General features: G+C 39.8%; 1 pseudogene; it reads right to left on the bottom strand.

The window, feature by feature from the left end:
* Positions 1 to 5,469: 5,469 nt before the first annotated feature.
* LOC119617311 lies at positions 5,470 to 7,163 on the bottom strand (annotated as a pseudogene).
* Positions 7,164 to 12,985: the final 5,822 nt, after the last annotated feature.

Raw genomic sequence — 12,985 nt, 5'->3', positions numbered from 1 at the left:
CAGGGAATGGAAAGTGGGTTTGGTCTCACACTGGTTTCCTCTCATCATGTAGCCTTGCTAGCATTTCATATGTGCTGTTCTAGCGTGTTGGCACCTCATTGATAAGTTTCAGGGTTGGTTGTCCCATCTGTTGCTGCACTTCAGCAAGCTTCTCCTTCGCTGTAGTGCTTGATCTGAAGTATGTGACAATGAGCCTGGCTTTGTGTCTGATTTAAGTGTGGGGATCTGATCACATGATTTTATATCTAATAAATTGAAACTATGTGCAAAGCAAATTCAGTGCATATTCGAGCTGGCTAGTGTATGCAATAATGTTTTGTGCTGCGTCCGTCAGAAGACACTTTATTGGTTATGGCCCAGTCCTCCATCATGCCCTTTTTGACTTGGGCCAAATTGTCAGCAGTGTGACTTTGTGGAAAGTATTGCACTCCCAACACAGATGTACACAACTGCAAATTCTCATTAATGTAGTGACAGGTAAGAGCCAAGTAAGCCTCCATGTCCACAGATGTCCACATGTCAGATGTTATACTCACTGCCACAGCTTGCTGTACTTCCATTTTCACTCATTCCTGTTCCTCCTTGTACTTTTTGGCAACCATTTGTTTGATGGTCTGAAAATTACACCAAGTCAAACCAAAAGCTAATCAACATATTTAAAATTAAGATTAAATAAATTGGATATATCAACTACTACTTAAATAATTTCCACGCAAACCTTTTTGGTTGGCAAAACATATGAGGGCTGAAGGTGTGGCAATTGGTGTGTGTGTGAGTGCTCTCCTGTTTTCCTTCCTGGCTGGCTGCTAATTAGGCACCGCTGCAGCTCCTTCCCCAGATAAGTTCTGAGGGGGTTTAAGGCAGCACTGACTACCTGGTCTTCGCTGGAGCAACACACATCTTACGGTACTTGTCTCAGCTGCTCTGTTACCCTGTTAACTAGAGTTGTACTTATCCGTTGTTCTTTCTATGCCCTGAAGATCCTGATACCTACCTGAAGACCTGTCAGCTGACCTCGCCTGTTCTGTTAGTAACCTGATCACTCACCTGATCCACGCTGCTGCTGCTTGTCTGCCTCGGTCTGCCTCTGGTCACACCTACTCACCTGCTCTGTTCTGGAACACACTGGTATCAACGCCACTGGACCCTTGCCCTCCCCTCCTTGCTCCGCCTCACTTAGGAAACTTTTCAGAACCATGATCACCTTGGCTGAGAAAAAAATCACTTTTTGTATATTTTGCCTCCCGAGTCTGTTACTCCATACTGTTCCATTATTGAAATTCTGTGTAACCTTGATAGAAGGACCTGAACCAGTTCCCTGAACCCTTCACTCTCCACAATGCTGAGGGGCTGACAGTCCTTCAGGATGAAATTCAGCAGAGCCTCATCAAGCAAAACCAAACAAAAAACTGACCAGGCAAAAGCCAGGGAAACTCAACAATACAAAAACAGAAATCAAAGTTCAGGTAGAATGCCCGGAAACCATCCACGGCAGAGCAAGAGTTCAGGTGGATGGGCTGGGAACCGCCCTAGGCAAAGCAGACAAGAGTGAGGTGTCCTCCAGGAACCTCGACGAGGCAGACGAGAACAAGGCGTCCCCGAGGACTCTCGTAGAGGCAGACGAGAGCTAGGCACCTTCCAGTACCCTCGACAAGGCAGATGAGAGTGAGGCATCCTCCGGGACCCTCAACGAGGCAGGCGAGTGAGAGGCGCCCTGGTGGACCCCTTGGAGACACAGAGGTAAGACAGTCTAAAAACCCCAAAGGTCTCCGGGGCAGACATCCCGGAGGGTCTGAAAACCCTGTAGGCTCAGGAACTTGGAACCCTGGAGGGTCAAGGGTGACATCGTCATCCACGACCCTCTTGGAGGCAGAGTGAGAGTCATCGTCACCAACCCCCATGGAGACACGAGAAGGTGGAGGGGTCCGCGGGACTAGCACTGGAGGCTGAAGGGTCCGCAGGACTGGCACTGGAGGCAGTGAAGGCACTGCAGGCAGGAGAAGGAGGCGAATACAGTGTGCAGACTCTTCTTCAGAAAATAAAATAATTTATTTTAAAATAAAAGAAAAAAAGACAAAACGCTGAGGAGGCAGCACAATGAAAACTAAATACAAAACAAACTAAATCCAAAGACCGAACAGACATGGGCAGGAGATGTGAGCGCAAACATACAGCAGGGTAAATAGGCAAATGAATCAGCGAGTAAATGGAGGAGATGACTGGTTTTAAAAACAGAGGGTAATTAGGTGAAGTGGGCATGGATGACTGATAACTAACAAGGAGCAGGTGGAGATGGGAGAGGCAGAAAAATAAGTGACTGACTGAGAAGTGAATAATGACCGGAGTACAAAGACAACGATCAAAAATTGAACAAAGACAAGACTAAGTGCAAAGAAAATACAAGAAACAACAAACCCAAACCTAAACATGAAAAATATCAATAACCCCCAAATCCTGACACTCACTTCTGATCTGACGATTAGACTAAATTATTAACATTCTTCTAAACTAAATCCAAAGTAAAAAAAAACCCATTTAAAAAGTCTAAACTGTCAAAAATCTTGTGCGTGTAAAACCCAGAACTGATATCCTAATCATGTTCAAATTATTCACATTTTAGATAAATTTATAATCAAAATGATCACCTTTGTAATCCTTCAAATCTCCAAGGTCATTAATCTCAGTTTTAAAATGATTTAAAACTTTAAATTAGGTTCAGATAATTCAGAGTATTTACGTGATGCTAAAACTCAAAATTGTATTTCAAATTCTCAGTGGTAATTTTATTTTTGTTGTGTTGATTTATCGTTTGTTGATTTTATTTAGATTCATTTGAATTTTGTAATAAAATCTTAAAAAAGGAAAACATATTCTATTTAATGGTAATTGGTATGATGAAAGCTCCCTGTAATGAACAGATTTAGCCTTTAGGTGTTGAGATTTGATAAATAATAAGGGTGAATACATAAAATTAATTTTATTTATTGTAAATATTCTAAATATTATTCTAAATATATTATATATTATTCTAAATATAGTATTCTAAATTTTACTGATTTCCCACAAGCTACAAGTCAATGTATTGTAGGGGAAAGGGTACATTTTATTATGACATGGAGACATTTGAATTGTTAATAATTCATAAATTATAATACCTCAGGGCACCACCCTCTCAAAAGAGGGAAAAATTACATAAATTTATAATTTTTAGTTTTCAGTCTCAAAATTGTATTACCCTAAATCATGAGTTCTTCACTTCGGATAAAACCATAATCATATCAAAACACACACACAACTGAGATAAGTTTTCACACTATTTATGTGACTTTTATTGATTAAACAAATATGACACAAGTTCTGGCAGGTTATGAAAATATTGCGTGTTTGAGTATGGTAATAAGATACTGACTGAGGGGTTGTAATGGCATGAACGTTGAACAGAAAATCTAATTAAATCAAAGAAGTTAAAATTTTGAGGCAGAAAGGGTTTGAGAAATTAACCTTGCATAATGGAAATGAGGATTATTATAATGGATTTGACCACTTGAGAGAGACTTACTCTATAGATCAGCTCAGAGCACCATCAGAAGCCAACCAGCAAACAGTTCAGAGAGTTTATCCTACCAACAGAAGGATCCTTCTGGCCGCTGTCTCTCGGTATCAGCCAGGAATATTTAGGCCATGGCGGGAGAAGGTGACCAGAAGATGTCGTCTCCAGGGCACGTTCCGTCAGCAGGAACTGAGTCGAACCTTTGCCCAGTTCCGGTGGTCTAGACCAGTGTTTCTCTACCTTTTTTGGGCCAGCGCCCCCCTATCCATTGTCGAGGCCTCTTACCGCCCCCCCCTCCGCCCCAATTAAACAAAAGAGAAGCTACTTGCTCTGATTACTACTATACCTGTTTTTTGTTGCTGTTATGATTATTATTGTTGTTTCTGTATTCATCATCAAAAAACTTTTTTAAAAAAGCACATCACGGAATTACAAACAGAAGCCATGAGAATAAAAATTATATTTACAGCTGTTCCAAATAAAAAGCAACATAACAGCAGCCAATCAGAATAGCTAAAATTTTCTGTTCAAACTTAAAGTAATTATAACAAACAGCAACCAATCAGAAACTAGCAATCTAACATTCACATGTTAATTAAACAACAGGCAATCAGAAATGCCAAACAGTGAGCATAAGAATTGTTCCAGTGGAGAACAATCTGACACCTAAGAAGTGGTCAAGCGGAATGATTAGGCTGACTTTCAAAAAAAAAATTTATTTAAACAAGAAAAACTAGTGGGATCCCTGCGCCTGGTGTTTCTCTGCCAGTTTCTTTAATGCGGGCTGGAGAGAGGTAAGTTTCAGCCGTAGTGCACCAGAAGCACCTGGCTGAATCCCTGCTCCACAAGATAAGTCGTCGGGAAAGCAAGAAGAAGCAGCTTAGTTTTCTCCCAGAGAGCCGGATAACGTGAGGCATATTTGGCCCACATGCTGCTCCAGCCAGAGGTGCGAAATGTAGCTTGGGCCTCAATGTTGCACTGGATATCAACAAGATGCTCCTGGATGGCAAGCTCGCAGTCAACCACATCCGCCTGAAAGGGCTGAACCACCCAGACGGGAACGTCGAGGTCCAGCAGGTCCCTGAAGCGGATTTCGAGGTCGGCCTTCACCATTTTCAGGTGTTCCACATAAATCTGCAGACGGTCATCGGTAACCTCTTCAGACACCTGTAATAGTAAGTCTATTATTATTATTATTATTATTATTATTATTATTATTATTATTATTATTATTATTATTATTAAGTCTGCCCGATTACTACTACATTACCCGTAATGCCTCGGTTGTGTTTTACTGCAAAACACAACCGAGTAGTTGTAGTTTTGTAATTCGCACGTAGCTGAGTAAGTTGTCCTTTGTGCTTCAGTGTGGCTCGGCAGCCTGTAAATAGCCCCTACAGATAGCGTCCGCTATCAACTTTCTGTTCAACTCTGTGTATGAGACCTGTGTGCGTTTTTTATTACGTAAGTACAATTTCCGTGTAACATTTGTGTTTCTGGCAGTTATTAGCCGAGTTGGTAATACGGTTCACATGTTCTCCAGCCACCGCGAGTATAACAGCTTATTCTCTATTATTGTTTGTCTGATATATTACCAATAAGTAGTAGTAACTGTGGACATTTATCGTTCAGTTCATATTTCTGACAGGGTTTGTGTCATTAGTACGTTTATTGTGCTTAATTGATAACACGTGTGGTGTTATGATGCCCTCTACTGGACCTTTGTGGTAATTCATGCCATGTTATATCCTACATCTATGTGTAGCTGTCTCACCTGCGTGGCATTAATGTACACCTGTCATTTCTTCTGTTTTAGATAACTACACACACCAGCATACACATGCACCTACAGAGTACCTCCCTACACCCAATACAAAACCAATCTTCTACCTCTGCCTCATCAACGTCTGTAACCTCACCTCCCATGGACCCGCTTCCTGTTCTACAATAAACCTCCTGATCTGAACCTGCGAGTGTGCCAACTTCCTTCTGACCGAGGAGGATTCAATTGATGGGATATTTAGTATCAGCGCATCTTAGACGCACACAATCTTGTACTATTATTATTATTATTATTAGTAGTAGTAGTAGTAGTGTTTTAAAAAGCAATAATTCATAGAAATTTAAGAAGCATTATTAATTGTAATAATTACCTTTTGTCAACTGCGGGAAATGGGCAAACTGCCCTCTGCCTATGCTCTACTTGTACAGCTCGAGCCTGGAGATGAGACTGTGCCTGGAGATGAGACTGTGGATGACGGCTTTGCACTGTACAAGCGTAACGCCATTTCCTTGCAGCTTTAATGTGTCTTCGTTCATTTTATCAAAAAAGTCTGCCAGGTACATGATGTTGCAGCGGCTAGATGACACCTGTTCCCCCAGAACTGCATCAGAGGACTCCAGAAACTCCACAATGGACTCAAACAGAGCACAAAAACGAGCAAGGCAGTTTCCTTTTGAGAGCCACCGGACATCAGTGTGGAGAAGGAGACGCTCAAAAATAGCATAATTTTCCTGGCACAGTTGTCGGAACAGTCTGTCATTCAGGGCATGGGCTTTTATTTTGTTAACTGCCTTGACTGCGACAGTGAGAGACTCGTGGAGAGCTGGACTTTTACATTTGGCCACAAGGTTGTGGCGGTGCAGGACACAATGGACTGTCAGGATATTCGGAACCTGCTCCTTCAGCAGAGCAGTGAAGCCACGGTACCTGCCAACCATGGAGGGGGCACCATCAGTGGCGCATGCCAGGATATTTGTGATTGGGATGGACTTTTCCTGTAAATAGCTGTTAAGACCATCAAAAATGGTCTGTCCCTTTGTGTCTGTTTTTAGATATTTTGAAAAAAAAATTCCTCAGCCATCTCCTTACTGCTGGAGGCCTTAAAACGGACGTAGGCCATCAACAGAGCATTGTTGTCAGAGGTGGTCGTCTCGTCCAGCTGAAGGGTGAATGGAGAATCCCTTAAGATGGCACACAGCTGCTCCTCTGTATCTGCACCCATTTCATTAATCCTCCTTGCCACGGTGTCGTTGCTGAGCGTATGGATTTCAGCACCTGTGTGGGGTCCCGCTCCAGCACAGTAGAGATGACCTCTTTGATGGCAGGGATCACCAACTTCTCTCCAATTTTATATGGCTGTCCACATTTGGCTATTAGCAGTGAGATGTTGTAAGACGCCACTAGGCCACTATCAGTTTGACAGCTTTTCCTGGCAAAGAGACTGTTGATGGTTCTCCTACCGTGCTGCTCTTTCAGGGTCTGGAAGAAGGAACGCTCCTTATTAACTTTGTCTGGGTGGATCTTTGTAAGATGCTCCTTAAGACGTGAAGGTTTCATTGCCTCATTTGAAAAAACTTGTTCACATAATAAACACAATGGAAGTTGTGCGTTTGTTGGAGAAGGTATGAAGCCAAAATCAAGGTATTCAACTGAATACTGATGGCATTTTTTCTTGTTCTGTGCCATTTTGAATATGCTGCACAGTCTTGCAAAAAGAACAAAAAGAAAGGCCGTGCAAAAGTATTACAAATGTATCACTTTTGGGCGGGGCAACAATACCAATAATATGCCAGAATTAATATAGCGTTTTTTTATGGAGTTTTTTTGTTATTTTTTTTAAATAAATCTCTTTCATCTTTCATGTTTTGTGCTTTCACGTTGTCTTTTATTCATAGACTAATTATTTATTGTGACTGATGATAAGACTTTAAAGTTCACAACGAAGTTGCAGAGAAAACTAGCAGCGGTGTTAGTCGACATCGACCCGGTGTTACACCGGCTGACACAGCTGCTGTGATCCACTTGTCAAGCCGCAGGTCTCTGGTTTTAGAATATTTCATATTTTATTGTTGGTTTGTGTTCATATGCTTTGGCAACACTGTTCCGCAGTCATATCAACAAAGCATCTTGTCCAGAAAAGTGTTAATGTGCGACCATGGGATGGCCGTTCGAAGCTGGTTTAATAAAGGCTCTGACTGTTAACTTATTTAACTGACTTCCTAAATGAATGTTAATGTTGACCGCTGGAAAAAACTGAACTTCTTAACAACAAAAATTTTATTCAAAAAAGGGAAAAAAAGCACCAGTAAAATAAGAAAAAAAACAGAAACCCATTAAGTTTGACAGAATCAAATATACAAAAGCCAACCAAATGTGCACGCTACAATGAGAACTAATGCATTTTAATATTGTCAAACATAATGCAAACAAAAACCTATATAATTGTGCTGCAGTGAGTGTGATGTGTATATGAAAACATAAAATGAAAAAGTGTTGGTGTGTGGTGTTACAGACTGTGTGGCTGCATGTGTGGCCATCACACTGATCAAACCTCTGAAAAGATTAAACTCACATGAAACTCGCCAGCTTGCCCACTCTGGATGTTCATACTCTCCATGAGCCTGAAAAAAGCACAAACACACATAAGTACAATTCCTGTCAAGATCAACTTTAAAACTCCTCTAAATGTCCACATAACAATTCTCCTCTGCAGAGTCAGCATCACTTGACTTCCATCCTATACTTTGACTAATTCCGTTGTGAAAATACATTTGTTTACAATGTAAATAAAACCTTTTACTTTTTCTGTTGTGTCGGTTTCCTGTGTCAGACCCCAGAGTCTATGTGCTGCCCTCATTATGATCATTTATACTAAATAAAGTATGTTGTGGACTTTTTATTCTTATTTTGTTGTGGCTCCCAGTGAAATCAGATCATTTGAGTCAGTCTTTCTTTGTTTTTGTTATTGGAGAATATAAAAATAACTCAGTCTATTTTGGATTTGATTCTCTAATTGCTATATAACTGTGCTGGTTTTGTCAAATAGTAACAGTTTAAGTATAATATATTCAGTCTATGCATCTGTGATTGTAGCTGTTGTCAAGACAACTGCTGCTGGTTTATTGTTTTTGTTGTTGTTTGGTTTAAGGTGGCAATAGTTGCATTTTATTTAATATAAAGCATAAAGTTTAAATATGTGGAAGTTTTAGTAAATTTGTGTGATGCTCATTATGTACGGTTAAGTGTACATTCAAATGTGAGGGGGAACTTTTGTTTCGTTCCACGGAGCATGTGTTGCCCAGGGAAAACTTTGACTGGCGCATTTAGCTGAAGAAGCTGATCGTAAGAAATTAAGTTTTATTCCTCTGGAGTCAATGCGGCTAATGAGGTATGGTTTTGTTTTTTGTATCTTTTATTTATGTAAATACTCCATTTATTGTGAACTGATTTAGGTTTGTGTTACCTTCTTTTAGTTCTGACGGCATTTTTGGGGACTTTGTAAGACGTGTCCACAATAAATGGCTGTTGAAACCAAGAACTGGGTTCAGCCTTGATTAAACTCGAGAGGAGTAACAGTGATGGTGAATGAATAGATAAATGAGGTGTGCAAGAATTTATAAAATGAGGAGAAAGAACAGAGATAATAAAAACAAAGATGACATTGAGGAACTGTACATGGAGACACAGCATCACAAGACACAGAATGATTGGAGGATGTAAAAGAAGCGCACATCTCCTAATCAGAGTTCTGTTCTGACAGCCAATAGAGGTGAGGAAGCCATAGAAAGGCTCACTCGCTAATGTCAGCCATTCACCTGGGAGATACGGTGATTTTTGTGCAGTTTACATTTCACCACATTCATGAAATTCCCTGTGGGCACAATGGGGTGACTATGTGTGGGTGTGTGTTAGTGATATCTTCCATGTTTCTGAATAGACAGAAGAGTCTGCAGTGATAAAAATAAAAATAGGGATGAAGACAATTAAAGGCTAGTAGAGATGGAAAAGGTGTCAGTGAGGACATGAATCTGTGTGCGAAGGAAAGAAAGTTCATGTCTGTAGGAATTTTAAAACACAGGTTGGTCTACATTTGTGTTTTACAGGTGGCTTTCTAAATGTTTTAAGGATACATGTTCATCAGTATAAAAAAGTAAAATTACTTTCTCTATTTATTGTCAAATGCTACCCTTACTTTTTATAAGGATATCATGTCAAACCAGGTCAAATTTATATCTTTAAATTCACTAGAATTTAGAAACCCCAGATACAGGTCAGTATATTTGGATACATAATTAAGTCAGCCTTAGGGGATGCGTCAGACGCATTATAGTGTGTTTTATGGTTCTGTAATTTTGCTATAAAGTATTTTGCAAATGTGGAATGCTAAGTTGTCAATATTCTGTTAAACGATGAGTAAATCTGATATTTTCTTCAATGCTAATGTTTTTTGTTGTTGTTTCTAACTGCTCTGCTTAGTTAAATGACAATAGGTGGCTTAGATGGTCCATTTTTTTCATTGACATACAGAGAAAAAAGTATATATTTTTAAATTTTCCAACATTTCTACTTTCTTCTTGTGAGTCTTCTGATTCTGATATTGTTGGGGTATCCTTTTCACTACTCATCAGTTCTCTACTAGATGGTGCCAGGGAGCACAGCTGGTAGCACAGATCACAGTTGTTGTTTGTCACACACTAAAAAATCATCTTGCCTCATCAGTGGAGCTTAAGAGGAGTCTGCAGCCAGTCCTCCAACGCCAGAGTAATACTTTCAGTGGTAATGTCTAGCCCTCTGTGCTCCAAGTGTTTGTCTAATTCCTGCTCTCCTGGAATTTTTTAACTCATTGTGCTTTTGCTCCTTGCCTTAAGGTGATCTCCAGTCTAGCCTCCAGCAGAAGACAATCTCCTAAACCCTTCTCATCAAACTCTGGATTTCACAAACTGTGGCTGACAGCTTCAAGCTCCTCACTCCAGTTTCCTTCATGTCTGTTTGAACCTGCTCTGCCCTCCACCGTGTTCCCTGACTTCAAACCCGCTAGTGTGTCAAACTCAATGTTTCCTGGATTCCCTTTCCCTCCTCCCTGGTGGACTATGTGTCGCTTCATCGCTCCTGCCTACCTGTTGTCCTCTTTTGTCCCGGACCCGTTCTCCAGTTTTTCCACTTCATTACTCAACTACTTGTATTAACAATAAATCATAAACGTTTTCTGGTCTCCTGAGAGTTTTTCTGCATGTGAGTAAGACAAATACCCAAAATCATGACAGATATGTCTTCAAATGCCTGACTTCACTGCAGTAAAAAATGATGAATTGTGAAACCAACAGGGACATTTTTGGAATTATACAGAGCTCTTTATAGCTTTGCCACTAACTAAACCTGACATAACTGTATTTAATACTTGTTTAAATTGACATCTTAATCAAACTAACCAGAGTGCTAAAACTCATATGCCATAGTTAAGCAATTTTTTTACTTGCATCATAACATTTGTGTTTAACGTCTGTTTTTCCTTGTTTGTTGGTTGGTTGGTTTTTCATTTCAAAATAATTATGAAGTAACCATTGTTTTTCCAAAATGCTTTAAACACATTCTAACATATGCAACAACTAGCATGTGCTCACACACGCTAGTTGTTTTTTATGACTCTGGACTTCTTCTTCTTCCCGCAGGCCTGACCATAATAAGAACAAGTGCTTCTTGCTTTGGGTCTAAAAAAAAATGAAGAACAGCTGAGAAAAGTGAAGTATTTGCTGGTGCATAGAGAGCATGAACTGATTGCTGAAGCCCTGTGGTGAGAACAACGCAATAACTTACTTGAAGTATTGCCAGTGCGATGTGAGGTTGTAGGCAAGGTGAATGCTTGGGCCGTACGTCATGGATAGGCTTCCAACACGCCACTCCATTGTCCACCCAGGACTTAAATACACTGCCATTACTATAATAAACAACCCCAACCTTAATAAGGAAATGTTGTGCATGCTCAAAATCCTTGTGGACCAATCATGCATTATCATGCATAACGATGACTCCACTGCATTTCTAATATGTGCCTAAAGATCTTGCCAAGTTCCTGCAAAGACCATCCAAACTGTTGTTTTGTGCAAATACTGTTTGAGGAGACTTGCTACTAACAACAACTGGATAATAATAATTTGGATAATTTATTGCTCAGTGATCACAAGGACGCAAAAACTGTAAAATTTCTAGTGTGAAATCACTCAAATTTTGTTATTTTTCGTCTTGTCTTTTAATAATAAATAAATAAACAGTAAACAAATCAGCACATCATCACCACCTATGGCTGAAATAAAAACTGTAGGCTCCTGAATAGAATGCTTCGGTGCAGCTGAACTATGAACATGAGCACATGTACATGTACACACAAATGGTTGCTTGCGTGGACACAGAAAAGCAAGAATAACTGTTTCTGGCTTTATTTTTTATTTTTTTACATCACAGTGAGGTCATCATCCAGTGTGACAGGGGCCTTAATCAAAATTGCCTTAAGAATGGCAAAGCGTTGGCTCAAATTATGTTTCTACTGTGCCTCAATTAAACTAGATTCTGTATTGTTGCAAAATTAGTTACGAACACAACTCCACACAATTTTTAATAAGCTCAAGAAATTCTTTACCTCACAAAAAACAAAGATACAATGGTTCCTTTCAGTGATGAAAACATTTATAGGTCACTTTTGGAGGAAATGAGAACCCCTCTTCAGCCTCAGCACCTTCAGATATGCTGTAATGACATGCTGTCAGCAATCCAGTTGTAATTTCAAAGCAGCCTACATTCAAATAAGCAGCTACAGGGGTCAGCATGCTGTGTAATTGTGTGTCTCAATAGATTCAGTCACCTTATCTGTATGAATAAAGCAGAGTTAGACTGTAATTATACCTGGAATTACAAACATCAAAAACATTGCAAACAGTAGGTTGCATGGCTGCGTAGCAGAAACTGCATGCTGTTTACCAGCACTAACAGATTTAGCTATAAAGCAGCTGGTCTCTAGACATTGTTTTTCACTCACACCAAGACAATTCGAAGGAATTAGAACAAAAAGTAATACAGTGGTGCTATCTTGGAAAAATTCATAACATACTGATAGGAAAAACAGTCTTGTTTTTTTTTCTTCCATTTTTTATTAGTGTTTTTAGCCAGGGGGCATTTTAGGTTAACTAGTAGCTCTAAATCGTCCCTAGGTGTGAGTGAGAGCATGAATTCTGTCCGTTTCATGTGTCTCTATTTCTCCCTGTGATGGACTTGTGACCTGTCCAGGATGTACCCTACCTCTCGCACAGTGACTGCTGAAGATAGGCACCAGCTCCCCGCGACCCGGAATGGAGAAGCGGGTAAAGAAAATGAATGGATGGAGGGATGGATGGATATTTTATTTAATTCTCATTACTTTCTAAAAAAAAGATTTTACTTGTTTACTGAGAGATCTTTTCAATGTTTTTAATTGTCAAAAAGGCCAATTTATACTGACCATGACTGGTTTAAAAAAGCAAAAAAAAAAAAAAAAGGTAAAACATCCAAGGGGGTGAATACTTTTTATAGGTGCTGTAGATTTGTCTTTGTGCCTGTATTGTCAAAAAAGGCAAAAATTTGATAAGAAATGAGCATTTTCCTAAAAAATATTTCTTTGATAT

The sequence above is a fragment of the Kryptolebias marmoratus genome, linkage group LG9 (assembly GCF_001649575.2).
Source record: "Kryptolebias marmoratus isolate JLee-2015 linkage group LG9, ASM164957v2, whole genome shotgun sequence".
NCBI classification, from domain to species: domain Eukaryota; kingdom Metazoa; phylum Chordata; class Actinopteri; order Cyprinodontiformes; family Rivulidae; genus Kryptolebias; species Kryptolebias marmoratus.
The sequence above is the reverse complement of the archived record's forward strand: the minus strand, read 5'-3'. Positions and strand labels throughout refer to the sequence as shown.